We start from the raw sequence: 12,135 nt of genomic DNA on the forward strand, positions 1-12,135 counted from the left end.
CAGTCTGGCATTGTCAGTGAACAAAAACTAAAAGACCTGCAGATGCTGGAAGTCTGAAATAAAACCTGAAAAAGCTTTAAGAATTCAGCCAGTCAGGCAGCATCTGTTGAAAGAAAAGCGAAGTTAAATTTAAAGTCTGAGAGCTGACAAGGTGTCTTGCACTTGAAAAGTGAGCCTTATTTTTCTTTCTACAGCTGCTGCCTAAGAACTGAGTGCTTCAGCATTTCTTGTTTTTTATGTTTTGTATGTCTTTGTTTGTACACTGGTTTTAATGTCACTTTACTGTCAGCATTGTATGTAATTTCACCCTAATTGTGTCATGAGATATACATGCTCTCAGCACATTGAAAATCTGTTTGCAGTCACTGTAAATGTCAACAGAAAACAGTACACTTTGGACTATTACAATCAACTTATTAAATAGCATTTTGAATTTGCTGTATATTAGTAAATTCAAAAGTTGAATGTCTTACTAAAGATAACCTTTCAAACTCTTCAAAATGCTTTTAATTTATCATCAGGGAAAATAAATGTGAACTACTACAGAATGTTGTGACTAATTGGAACTTCAATTTTCAAGTTCTTAGCAAATGAAGCTGACAGTGTCACTGTATCTTGAGAATAAAGATAATGTTTAATAGCATTTATTATATAATTTTACAGAGGTCATTTCCGCCATTTAATCTCCTGGATGTGATTATGTTCATCACATCAAATCATGATTCTATATAATCCTGAATGTCTAATAAATTAGATTATGCTTGAGGAGAGTAAATTAATGTCATTGCTTAATTTTCTCTTGGCAGCATCCCCCAAACACCTCTGAATTAAGACACTTAAAGTTAGGAAGCTGGATTCATATCATTTAGTTTGTGCTTTTTCTTTATTTTTTTGCCACTTTTTGTTTACATGCCAGGCAGCATAATGGTACAGCATTTACAGCTCCAGGGACCCAGAGGTCATTTCTGACCTGAGGTGCTATCAGTGTGAGGTTTGTATGTCTGTAACCATGTGTATTTCTGCTAGCTTCTGCCCACATCCAGAGGCTGGTGGATTAGTTAGCAATCGTAAGTTTCTCCTTGCTATAGGTAAGTCGCCCAGGATGAAAAGGGATTTACAGGCACATGTAGAATAGGTTGCAAAGCCTTAGGGAAATAAGAGCGAGATTGAGAGTACGTCACTGTGAGCTACACAAACCAGTAGGCCAAATAATGTGTCTCTGTCATAAGTATGTTGAGAATATTAATAATAAAGGCAGCTTCAATATATGTATTCAGTGTGTGACTTAAAGATTTGGCCTGTGTGCATATGTCTGAGTTCACAGCTGTAAAATAAAAGTGACATCGTAATCTACGAATAGTAGAGCAGCACATACAAAAAGTAGTTTATGATGCTGACACATGAGAAAGTGTAACAGTATAATGTTGTGATTAGGTTCCTAATTTGAATTAAATAAACATGCAGTTAACTAATGTGCTAGTGGAAACCATAACATTTGGTTTACATTCACTCTGGGATGTCAGTTACCACCACCTTCATATGTAGTTTCACCTGAATTTTTGATTTCACTCTTATGGTTTAATTTGTACTGATGAAATTATCTCACTACCTATGGTACTCTGAAGCCCGGTTCAAAGACAGAGAATTTTTGCTCAAACCAGGTCAATTAATCATAAGAGTGCTTTAGATTATGAAGACACGTAGTCCTCTTTTATTGCCATTTAGTAATGCATGCATTAAGAAATGATACAATATTTCCTCCGGTGTGATATCACAAGACACAGGACAAACGAAGACTGAAAAAACTGACAAAACCACATAATTATAACATATAGTTACAACAGTGCAACAATACCATAACTTGATGAAGAAGTCCACGAGCACAGTAAAAGGTCAAAGTCGCTCAAATGTCCCACATCTCACGCAGACAGGGGAAGGAAGAAAAACTCTCCCTGTCATGCCGACCACAGTTCAACTCTGAGTCATCCGAACACTTCGAGCTCTGATCAGCTCTCCAACACCGAGTACTGAGCGCCATCTCTGTCCGAACGATTCGACCTCAACCTCGGTCGCCAACAGCAGGCAAAACCGGGGATTTTGAGGCCTTCCCTCTGAAAGATTCCCAACCGCACAGTAACGACAGCAGCGAATGAGCTTTTCAGAAATTTCTCCAGATGTTCCTCTGTGCTTTCACGTTCATCCTCCATCAAATCAGAATTGTCCACGGCCCTTATTTAACAGATACGATATCATTTTTCACCGGAGGGCTGCGCACACGCAGGCGCGCCGCTCTCTCTCCTCCCACATTATAACCCTTATTTACCATCATTATCAAGAAATTAGGAACTCAGAAATGGTATTGTTATTACTTCTTTACATAACCCTAATTACTGTACTTTCATAAGATTGCATATAGTAAACATAAGTTGAGTTGCAACTGAATCTAGGCTATCATAAAAACTCCAATAATCCATTATCTGACTATTCAGAAATCCTGATGATTTAGCATTTGTCTAATGGGATGTTGAATTCCATATTGACTTTCACTTAGTTTGGCCTTGATTCCTGCAATTAATTGCATTCATTTTGTTCTAATTCCTGTACTCCATTCCACTCAGATGCTAGTTTCCATGCTCCCTTCCACTCAATGGGGCTCAGATTCCCATATGCCCTTCCACTCATCAAGACCCAGGTTTCTGTGCCCCCATTTCATCTAGCAAAGCCTGCCTCCCACATTTATTTTCTCTCACCAGTCAAATGAAACCTCTTAGTAGCATTTCTTACTAACATATTATACTGATATATTGGGAGCCTACATGTAATACCGTCAGTCAAAAGATTGCTTTATTCCTTTTTGCATTTCCAACTAAGAAGTTACTTATTCCTTTTTGCATTATGCAGATGAAGCTTGTATTTGCACATATGTGAATGCTGAGGTCTAAAATATTGTTTCTATGATTCAATTAATGAATTGACAATGTCTGAAAAACCAATTTCATCTGTCAAACTGTCCATGATGCACCATATTGATCTTTAGCCACAAAGGTTCCATGATGAGATCCTGGAAATTGTGAAATACTTCTCATATCTTGTGTGCCACCTCAGCAAAGACAGACATCCATGCTGAAATTCACCATCACTTTGAACACACTACCATAGCCTTTGGTCAATTAAGGAAATGGGTATTTAAAGATGAAGACTTTAGATCTGGCTCAAAATTTATGGTACACCAGACAGGAGAGATCTTTGCGCTCCCGTATGATTCTGAGATCTGGACTATTTCAAATAGGCATTTCAAGATAGTAGAAAAATACTAGCAATGCTGGTCTCTGCAAATCCTCCAAATTAACTGGAAGGATAAGTCTCAGCATATTTTCCACGGCAACATCCCCAGCATTATGACTCTAATCATTCTCTGTCATCTACATTTATGATGATTATGAAGACACGTAGTCCTCTTTTATTGTCATTTAGTAATGCATGCATTAAGAAATGATACATTATTTCCTCTGGTGTGATATCACAAAACACAGGACAAACCAAGACTGAAAAAACTGACAAAACCACATAATTATAACATATAGTTACAAACAGTGTAACAATACCATAACATACCTGACACCAGACTCCTGGGGAAAAAAACACTTTATTCAAAGCTTTGTCATAGGAAAAACTAACCAGGTAGATAGAGAAAATAAGTTCATTGGAAAAAGTGGAGTTCTTTTCTTCCAGACTCTTCAAGCATGAAGAAAGAACATTGTTGTAACATATAGAGATGTAACAAAACAGAAGTGCAGATTTTCCCATTTCCTTTAATCGTAATGATTAAAAATTGGAATTATTCACATAGACAAGGTGGAATAGATTACCAATTTTCACATAAGTGTAATGGTTAAAAATTGCTTATTTTTTTGTATTTATGGCAATAATATAAGTTATTATTGTTTTTATCAAACACTTTAATATATTGGTAATTTCTATTTAATATTGCGCTATACTCCTGGAATATTTTTCTTAATCTTAGTTTCATTCAATAATGGATACCACACCAAATACTTACATCACAGTAATAGGAATGTATTGGAGAATGTAGCAATTAATTATCTACATAAGTAAGTTTTCTTGAATACTGGAGTTTAGACCAACATGTTCACTGTTCACAAAAAGAAATTTCATATCACCTAACCCTAATGTGAAGTTAAAGTACATTTTTAGTAAGCACACATATCAAGTTATATTTCAGCTCAACTTGCAACACAGCACAGATAATTTTTTTCATTTGACTGTTTGTGAACTCTTAGTTATCCAATTCTCCTTCTCTAGATAGTTAAGTTTTGCATTAATTTAACTGTTGGATAAACTTGGGAAGTATATAATTAAATACTAAGTCTTTTGTATTCAGGAAGATTTTATGTTACATTTACCTACCACGTTCTCCTTGTATGATAGAATTAGAATACTGTGATAAAATTAGCTAGTGATCCTAAATATATCATACAACATTGTTTTCCAAAAAGTTAATAGTGTGAGAAAATTTACTTTGTAACTTCGTATCCTGCTATTTTATCATTGCATTTCTTTTGCGAGGATACCTAAAATATTGTTTCTTGAAGGCCTTTTTTCTGAAGATTAAAAATCCCGGTAGTTGCCCCTTACAAAGTCCTGCCTGCTAATTAAAACAATCGCTGTTCCAAACTGGAAACTAGAGATGGAAATTTGTCACCGTTGTTTTCTTGGCATCATAACACCACTGGCAATCTCTTTAACATTGTTACAAAATGTACCAAAAATCATGAAATCCAGCAGCATGAATTACAAAAGAGGAACACTAATGTTAGGATACAAATCATTCAAATTATAACAATTTTCCACAAAGCTCTGTCCACAGGAGGTAGTTGTTAAAGGGTCATACCATAATACAACCACTATCTTTCAGCAACTCTGACTTGTCGGTAATGAGTGAGTGAATGAATCAAGGGAGGGGTGACAAAGACTTTTCAGGAAGTTGAGAAATCTACACAGGTTTCTGAAAAAATCTTTGTGCAGTATGTATGGCAAAGAAGTGTCTAAAAGGCCATAATGACTGAACAGTCTATCTGAAGCCTTTTGATATTGGGAGCCCTGTAGTGCAGCAAATTGGCCCTTCCAAATGTGAATCTAAAAGTTGCAATTATCAAAAATTTTAAATGTTCCCTTTTTGTTTTAGTAGAGCATTTTTTTATATTTTTGCATTGCAGAAACAAGCAGCAAAATTATCATATGTGACTTGTAGCATCAGAGAGATTACCTCCTCAACTACAAGGAAAGGCTTCCTTCCTAAAGTGAAGGTGGCACCGACTTTGATTTTGAAAACAGCGCAAGAGGTTTCTGCCCTTAAAACTTCTGATTTAAGATGGTACTACTGAAGTCAGGCGACAGCATACTGGTAGTTCAAAAGGCAAGAAATACAACTAAATATCTTATTAACAAAACTTTTTCTGTGGTAAATGTTATAAACTATCACCACAAACAATGAAGAGCAAAGGTGAAACTGACTCGAGAGTTGAGCCGTGTGGGTGCAGTGCAAATTTGGAGCATGGAATTGTGGAGAAGAAGCGAGGTTGAGGCATGGTTGAGACTGTGTTGAAGTTAAAGATGGAGTTGGAGTGATCAAATTGGAGCGAAGTCAATGTGGAGGAGTTTTGGAGCCCGTTCACCTAAACTGGGAGTGAAATTGGGTTGCTATAAGTGCCGAGCTGATTTGGAAAGGTCAAAAACGGCCTTGGACTTGGCAGCGAGGTCTAAGCCCAGAGTGTATCACTGTGCTGGGACCAAGGCTGTTGTGCATGGCACGATCCGGTGTTTGGACGATTTAAACACTGGTCCAGATAGGCTGAAAAGACAGGGTGTTGGGACCAGAGGCGAGGGTCGGGCCAATTCTGCTCACTGTTCCATGATGTTCAGTCCTCTCTCCACGGCACTGAGGCTGTGAGACTATTCTAGCTGCTATGCACTTAGTGTTTGCAAGATTTGTGGTGATTTGCCTCGCTGTGTGATGAACTGAGACAGAGGCTAATGACCTACTTCAGGCGCCGGGCCTATGGACACAACAATTGTAGGCCATATCTCGGGTAATGATGAGTTTGAGTACAGCGAGGAAATTAAGAACCTGGTGGCATGGTGCGAAGACAATAACCTATCCCTCAACGTCAGCAAGACGAAGGAATTGGTTGTTGACTTCAGAAGGAGTAGCGGACCGCACGACCCAATTTACATCGGTGGTGCACAAGTGGAACAGGTCAAAAGCTTTAAGTTCCTCGGGATCAATATCACAAATGACCTGACCTGGTCCAACCAAGCAGAGTTCACTGCCAAGAAGGCCCACCAGCGCCTTTACTTCCTGAGAAAACTGAAGAAATTTGGCCTGTCCCCTAAAACCCTCACTGATTTTTATAGATGCACTGTAGAAGGCATTCTTCTAGGGTGCATCACAACCTAGTATGGAAGTTGTCCTGTCCAAGACCGAAAGAAACTGCAGAAGATCATGAACATGGCGCAGCACATCACACAAACCAATCTTCTGTCCTTGGGTTCACTTTACACCGCATACTGTCAGAGCAGTGCTGCCAGGATAATCAAGGACACGACCCACCCAGCCAACACAATTTTTGTCCCTCTTCCCTCTGGGAGAAGGCTCAGGAGCTTGAAGACTCGTACGGCCAGATTTGGGAACAGCTTCTTTCCAACTGTGGTAAGATTGCTGAACGGATCCTGACCCAGATCTGGGCTGTACCCTCCAAATATCCGGACCTGCCTCTCGGTTTTTTTGCACTACCTTACTTCCCATTTTTCTATTTTCTATTTATGATTTATAATTTAAATTTTTAATATTTGCTAATTTTTACTACTTTTAATATTTAATATTTGTAATCCAGGGAGCGGAAAATGCAGAATCAAATATCACTGTGATGATTGTATGTTCTAGTATCAATTGTTTGGCGACAATAAAGTATAAAGTAAAGTATAATTTGGTTCAGAATGCTGTTGCTTGCTTTTATTGTTTGCATAATTTGTGTTTTTTTCTCTTTCTCTGCACATTTGGTGCTGGTCTTTTTAAAATATGGTTCTTTCCAGTTTTGTTCTTTGAGGCAGCCTGTAAGTAGACAAACAACACACATCAAAGTTGCTGGTGAATGCAGCAGGCCAGGCAGCATCTCTAGGAAGAGGCGCAGTCGACGTTTCAGGCCGAGACCCTTCGTCAGGACTTGTTGTTTGCGTTTTTAAAAACTCTGAATCCTTTGTTTTTGGAATTTGCAGTTTGTGTAGCTAACAGTAAAAGTGCAAGATGTGTTGAAATCATTAAAAATTGAAATTGTGTATAGTTATGGTCCTGTCTTATCTGTAGGAATATGATTTCTATTGGCTGGTATTCTGGCACCACAGGAAATGTTATATAATATATTGGTAATATATGCGCATTAGCACTGCCCTTAAAATATCTTCCACACAGTTAAAGTTGATCAATGGTGAAAGCAATTTTGTTTTTAAAGATTTGGCATTTTATATACTTATGTGAAAATTATTGGTATTGACAGATTCTTAGGATGATTACTCACGCATCTTGGGCTTTAACCCAGAACTCTGATGCTGTAAGGCAGCTGCTCTGCTAGCTGAACCACTGTGCATTATGTGTATCAGGAAGGTAATACAGAATTTGTGTAATATTCAAAGTAGAAATTTGGAAGGGATTTAACATGATAGATCTGCTTCATTATACATTTTCATTTCTTACATAATGCTTGTATATTTAAGAGATTTTCAAGTATGCTAAAGAATAGCATGAAGTTTTTAGCTTGCAATTCTGTCTCAGCTTACTGACTTGCACCATATCCTAATGGGTAAACACAAGATAGTATTTGACAAGGAAGGTAAAACATCTGAGATTTCTTTTACTTACCACCCAGGGATCTCCATTATAACTTCGATTAGCATTTTTGATGCAGATATCCAGCTGCACCAAGAGTAGAATACAAGGGAATGTAACTCTTTTCTCCTTCCATCACAATTTAATATCTGTAGAAGAACTCCTAAATAGATCATCAAGAATTTGCAGTAAAATTAGCAAGTGCTCAGGAGCTATTAATTAAAATTGCTGGAACGGCTCACCAGATCAGGCAGCATGCTTGGAAATGGAGACATTTCAGATCAGAGATCCTTTGTGAGAACTGGGACTTTGCAAAGGGGCCTCTAAACTGAGATGCTAACTCTTGCTCTTTCTACAAATGCTGCCTGATCTGCTAAATGCTTCAAGAATTTTCTTTCTTTTTTGGCACGTGTTTGCATCTGTGCGTGTGCGTTTGCATGCATGCATGTGCAATGTCGGTGGGACGATGTCTTTTTCATGCCTTTACAAGGTGCGGAGTGAGAGAGAGAGACTGTGCGGCGCGCTACTCCTCACACAGACATTTCACGGTATTTTTCCCATTATTTTACGAGGTTGAGTTGCGATCTCGACACTCAACCCGGTACAGATGGAAAACGTACTCGAGAGCGGCCCTGACTGGGTTCGAACCCGGGAACCTGCATTCCAGAGTCCGGCGCTGATGTCATTGCGCCACTAGCCGGCCCAAGAAGAATTTTCTATTTTTATTTTATGTTTCCAAGGTCTGCAGGGATATTTTTCAGCACACATTGATTAATTAATTATTCTAAATTATAAATAAGACAGCTACTTTGGTGAAAGAATATCACTACCTAAGTTGCCCTGTTCCACAAGAAGCTTCACCCTCCCAACATCTTGCAAGTGTCAGCATTAGACACATAAAATGAAGTAAAGTTACTGTGCCTGCCTAATAATCGTTTAGAAAACTTAAGCAAGTGATTAATTGTTACATTAGTATCAATTAGATTTTAGGCCCAGAAGATGATAGCGAAATTCTAAGTTCTGCTCATAGTGATGTCAAATTCATGGTGAAATGCCGACGACAGATACGGATTGTTCAGGAATATGATTTCTACTTTCACTTCACCTATACAATACAAAAGATCCTTTAAAAAGAGTACACCGAAGAGTGGTTTTGGTTTGTATTTTTTCTTTTTGACTTCTTCATCTGTACTACTAGGATGAAAAATAATTATCAGGACATCCATTGCAATGCAAGTAAATGTTATTGGAAAGTTAAGATTCATCACTGCCAAACAACTTGGACTGAAAGAATATTTTTCCTGATAGAAATCATTAACATCATAATTCGCTCCAGGCTAGACAAGGAAGCTCAGAGACCTTGGCCTTCATCCTGCCTTGTGCAGCTGATCCTGGACTTCCTGTCAGATGGCCAGCAGGTGGTAAGAGTGGGCTCCCTCAACTCTAACCCTCTGACCCCCAACACAGGAGCCCCTCAGGGCTGTGTCCTAAGCCCCCTCCTTTTACTTTCTTGTAGATAGCATATAATTGAAAAGTTTTAACATTCCCCAGATATCCTGCCATTTGTACCTTGTGGACAATTAGCCATCAATATAGCATCTTGTGGCTTTTATCAACTATAATGATGTACAAGCAATTGCTGTCTTTCCAGTGTAATAGTTCCTGGCTATATTTATCAAGATGATCCTTTCAGGAATCCTGTAAAAGAGAACAGAAAGTGAATCTACACAGCAACCTTCATGTTTTTGTGGTGCTCCAAGGCTTTTCACAAATAATTTTCCAACTCAGCCAATACATACATAAATCAGTGGAATGATTGTTCTCCACTTATTACACTTCTTACATAAGGTAAAGAATGTCTAGCTCCAATTTCTGTTGGAGTTAGAGAAAGGAGCATTGCACCTTTTAATTATGTTTTCATGTGCATGAATAATATGATGGACATGACACTTAAGTTAAAGTAATCTGCACCCAAAGTGCATGGTCCAGTTTACTGGTGGGCTGGACATCAAATGGAAATGAACACAATCAACAAAGTATGTGCAAAAGACATTTTATGCATAGCCACAGACACAAAGGGGTCCACTTTCTTGGCTACTGACTCCAATTTATGCACCAGATTACACTGTTAATTGTCTTTGATATTGGTTGTGATCAGATAATTTGTATTAACTATGTTGCTTGGGAAGTAACTATTGGTCTCAGTGTAACTACACTCCTCTTCAAGAAACACTGTCATTATGCATCTTCCCCTATGGAGTGTCAACATTGGTGAGTTTTGGTCTCTGGAGTAAGACCTATATCCATAATCTTCTGAGTTAGATGCAAGTGTGATACAACCAAGCAAGGGCTGGCAATGACAGGCACTGCCTTTATTGCAGAATGTGCAGAAGATGAGCGCATGTCAAGTGAAGTAAAAGAGCTGGCTGAAATGGAAAAGCATTAAATAGTTACAAGTTAGGCTGGGCTATGTATCTATTAGTGCTGACATTGTTAAATTTAATTATTGTGATCACTTTTATTTTGGGTTCTATGCATAATTTAAATGTAACAGTGATGATATTTAAAATGGACTTCATTGGTAAAAAATATCATTTGGGTCCTGATTAGTGATTTTTAATTAAAAGTTCTGGTTTTCTTTTATTTTAGCTGAACTTTTATTGAGAACCAAAGGCCACATTTTCACCATGAAAGCATTTTCACTATGGACAAACATAGGAAATAGGAATAGAAGTAAACCAGTGGATCCCTATGGCCCTGTTTTGCCATTCATCAAAAAGCATGGCTGATCCATCTCAAACGCACTTTTCTTACCTTATCAATATGTTTTTTAATATGCAGAAATCCATTGATCAGCAGATGCCGTTTGACCTGCCAGATATTTGTTGATTTAGAGTTCAGGATCTGTAGTCCCTTGTGTCCACATCTGTTGATAACTGTTTTGAAAGCAGTCAATATGTGAACAGCCCACCACGGGAAAGAATTCCAAAATTCACCATTGCTTCATAAGAAGAAATTTGTCTTCATTTCAGTCCAAAAGGACCGCTGCCTTATTTTGATACTGTGATCCTTAGTTTTTGACTCCTTAGCCATCTGCTCCAAAGTGCTCCAAGAATTTTATACCTTTTATTGAGATCATCTTTCATTTCTCTGCACTAACCTAGTCTATTCAAACTCTTTTAAGATAGGCCTGCAATTTCAGGAATAAACCTTGTGAACCTTCTCTGCACTCTTGAGCAAGTATGCCCCCTATTTTAATAAAAGAGGCCTAACTGTAAACAGTCACCCAGACATGGCCTCAATAAAACCCCACTTAATTGACATAAAAGATAAGGTTTAAATTAAAAAAATGTTAGGATACTAGACTGCTGTAATGCCAGTTCTGATAAGATGCAAAACTCTTGTGATGTAGGGCTCTGTACGGATTTTCGTGCATTGCCCAAAAACACTGTGGTTCTGCAAGTGTCGGTAGGGATAAAGAAAACACCCGATCACCGTTGTAGATTTTTTTTCAAAAGGCAAGTAAAAATGAACAATATAAACTCCGACAATAGAGCTTTAAAACTGATAGGCAACCCGAATCCGCCCCGTTTCCGCCGGGCACATTGGGTTGAAATCTGCATTTATTCACATATTTGCTGAACAATTTGATGCCTTATCTTGGCTTGGTTTTTAGCATGTCATCCGTTATCGGGAAGAATAGTCTCTACATGAATACATTATAGGTTGCCCCGTTTCCACACGTCACAGCTTTCTCTATAATGTGAGTGATTCGAGCTTATGTCAGTAGTCACAGTACATCTGTTATTGTCTGCCTGGCATTTTCACAGGCTGCCAGAAAGCATCTGCATCAATCGGCGGGCTTCACATCCCGGAGGTAGCTGCAGGACCTATCGTTTTCGCAGCCAATTGGAACGAGCGTGAGCTGCTCCTACGGGATCCGCCGCTGTGTGTCTCCAGTGCCCACGGCGGCATGTTGTGTGACAGTAGCCGCGGACAGGGCATTAGGGGCAGCGAATAGAAGCTGATGCAGCAAGGATAAGAGGTGTGGCAGTGCCTTGTTGAGGCACCAGCGCAGAGACGAGAGCGGGATCATTCAGGCTTTCCCGCCAGTGTGCAATAACGGGAGCTCTTGGTGGATGGCTGAAGTGTGCCCTTTAGGTGGCTGGGCGTGGAACTGACGGACTGCTGCCACCGAACACCCGCTCGGGCTGCCTAATCCAGTTAGTATA

General features: G+C 38.8%; 1 protein-coding gene across 11 annotated transcripts in view; it reads left to right on the top strand.

Moving 5' to 3' along the window:
* magi2a (membrane associated guanylate kinase, WW and PDZ domain containing 2a) overlaps positions 1-12,135 on the top strand; it is a 600,063-nt gene that overhangs the window by 131,892 nt on the left and 456,036 nt on the right. Inside the window, exon 1 of one of the 11 annotated variants that reach the window (XM_063072815.1) lies at positions 11,801-12,126. The exons of the other annotated variants lie outside the window; for them this stretch is intronic. The gene's annotated coding sequence lies outside the window, so the exon portion shown is untranslated. Of the gene's footprint in view, positions 1-11,800; positions 12,127-12,135 lie in introns of those variants that run through there. 11 annotated transcript variants of the gene reach the window in all.

The sequence above is a fragment of the Mobula hypostoma genome, chromosome 20, assembly GCF_963921235.1.
Source record: "Mobula hypostoma chromosome 20, sMobHyp1.1, whole genome shotgun sequence".
NCBI lineage: Eukaryota > Metazoa > Chordata > Chondrichthyes > Myliobatiformes > Myliobatidae > Mobula > Mobula hypostoma.